Genomic DNA, 3061 nt, shown 5'->3' with positions numbered 1-3061 from the left:
GTTGTTGTTGTTGTTGTTGTTGTTGTTGTTGTTGTTGTTGTTGTTGTTGTTGTTGTTGTTGTTGTTGTTGTTGTTGTTGTTGTTGTTGTTGTTGTTGTTGTTGTTGTTGTTGTTGTTGTTGTTGTTGTTGTTGTTGTTGTTGTTGTTGTTGTTGGAATTATAGAGCCATAGTACACTAATGAAAGAGCAAGTAGATGGCAAACGACCTTTGCCTTTACTTTCTGACATATAAGAGACTCGGATGATTCGTATCGCTGAGATGCCTAAATTCGACTTCTCTGGTAGAAGGTAAAAGTTTAGATACGAGAAGCTTACTTAAACGACCCTTGTCACACCTCACTTTTCCGCACTTTATCCTCACATCCTTGCTCTTCCCTGAGTACTATGGCTCTATTATGTCATATTCTTTCCCCTCTCATAATCTCTAGCTGGTTTGATATCGTTAAAAACCGTAAAAAGTAAAAATAACTGACTGAACAGAAGTCATAAATAAAAAAAGTAAAAAAAAAAACATTTATGTTTGGATTTTTGGTGCGACTAGGCATGTTTAAACGTTCGATTTTGTTGGGTGAGCATTTCAAGTGAAATAAACCTTCCCCTAAAAGCTTATTTAGAAATTGTCGACTAAACCAACAAATCCAGAATCACACAGATCTAATTGGTGATGCTCAAACAAGCCAGGAGTGTGATAATATTGAAATACACTTATCTTCTTCCCTTTCGTGCTCCGTATTAGAATATTAGGAAAATCAAGAGAAGAGTGTTAGTATTACTTTACTTCATTTATTCCTTAAACAATCGAACAAATTATTCTTTACCGATGTATTAATTTTAGTTAGTTTAGCAACTACTGTGCACAAGCCTACTATGATTACTTCAAAGCGATGCTTTCATCTGAAAATAATCTACTTATATTTTTCGTCTTTGATCGAATCAATATCTGGTCGTGTCCCTAGCATTATTTCCACAATGAAGTGAAACTGCCAATAAAATGAAGCTTTGTTTGCTTACTGTTTATGAAAAGACATTTCATCCCATCGGTCATTGGTCATAAACCCACAATTCACTTGAACAAACCTCAGTTTTCAAATCAGATAAATCCACAATCCATTATTTCCACAACCACACACACAGACACACAGAAACTCACACTCGTCGCATATCAAAGGATAAGAACAAATCAAGACCGTGATTTTACTCCATTGTCTCACTCCTTGGCTCATATGATCCATAAAACATGTTTGCCTTTGTTGAGTTCCCCTCAGCAGTTCGTTTCGACACCGACGAGCTTGCCAAAAGCGCCCGTGAAGAAGGCCTCAGGACGGTCATGCATCCAAAGCTATGCCGTACCAAGAAAATCTAGGGGAAAGAACCGATGAACACTTGTGATTAAAGAAAAGCGTAATAAATCAACTGCTTTTTTCCCGCAGCTTGCTTTGCTCCTTTTGTTGAGATTTTCCAACCAATCTTCCGTGTACGGTTTCCGTACTGCTCAAGCATGCCATATTCCTTCAAATCATATCGTTTCGGGGAGGCCAAAGACTAAAACAGAGCAAGCATCTGAGCTTCGAAGTGATATCACTAACGGTACAGATGAATTTGTGGGCGTTTGATATCTGTTTCAAGTAGAGCCAACACCTGCCGCTTGATTTATCCTGACTAATCACAATAAAACGATTCAACCTCACTCCAACTCAATTTCCGTTTTCATTTTTTTTGTTTGCATCCCAATTCCACCTCATGTGTGCTGGAAGCTGCATCACGATGGAACCGCAGCTGACAACATGATTTACGACTCCGGCGTTGATTGGGTGTCATTTTTGTACTTCCAGGGTGTTCCGTTGCAGCCGAGAGATGATTCCGACCATGTCCAAACAGCACTTCCAATTTGCAAAAACAAATCAACCCATTCAAGGCTGGGTAGTGAATACCGAACTGCTCTGGCAGGACACAAAAGAACCGTCGCCGCCGCCGCCAACGACGCTTCCGCATTCGCCGCTGATGGGGGTGGGTGGCGTTGAAAGCACTTTGTGCTTCACCGATCGTGGCATTGAATTTGTTTATCCACATGCCAACAGCCAACCAGGAAGAATATTATTTATGACACTTATGTGATTTGGGATTTGGATTTTCAACTGTTCAAAAGGGCCTTTGTTTCGCAGTGACAAACCGACCAAACCGGTATGAGTCCGGAAATACGCACGCTAGTGCGGATGACTTTGCTATCATCCGCCTAAAGCTTTAACGGGGTGACGTTGTGTGGGGGAGTAGGGGAGTGAAATATGAAGCAAAGATGAGTTATTCAGTAGATTCGATACAATTATACAAGCATCAGTTTGGATACGACACATGAGAACCGAACGAAGAACAAACCTGATGTAATGTTTGAAATCATGCTGCACAGAAGAATATCTGAAATAGTTAATGAATTACGCCTGGAGTTATACACTTAAATGTAACGTACAGGGTGGGCCATTTAGATTGGTAGCATCGGGCAACCCAATAACTTTTGACAGAATTGTCAGATCGACTAATAACATACCGCGTTGGAAGTGTCATTTCAAGACAATTTTGTCGTGAATACGACTTACTTTACTATGGGGTGCCTTTTCAAAGTTTACCCTCTGACAGAGTGATAAGTTTTTGATCGTGAATATCTATTGTTGTATCTAACGAATCAACGTAATTTTTGCTACATGCCATCGGAAATATGATCACAATTTTATGATAAAATATTCAGTTGTATGACATAATCTCAAATGGTTCAAAGTTAGACATTTCTGAAATGTTTGGTATAAACGAGTATCAAAGAGCATAATTCATATGGCGCGTTTGCCTTTATCGTATTTTGAAAGCTCATAGCTCAGTGATCTGTAGAAGGATTTATATAATCTAACTACCAATAGAATCGAAATTTTTCAACTTAAGCGTGTATAGAAAAAGCATTGAAATTTTTCAATAGTACACTATTGAAAAACCTGTCTCATTTGACCCATGTCAACACCAGTCAATCAGAACGCGTTCTGAGGAAGAGAACAAAATATCTGCTGCTGTACAACAA

Source organism: Malaya genurostris, chromosome 2 (genome assembly GCF_030247185.1).
Source record: "Malaya genurostris strain Urasoe2022 chromosome 2, Malgen_1.1, whole genome shotgun sequence".
NCBI classification, from domain to species: Eukaryota; Metazoa; Arthropoda; class Insecta; order Diptera; family Culicidae; genus Malaya; species Malaya genurostris.
This window is presented reverse-complemented; position numbering follows the sequence as displayed.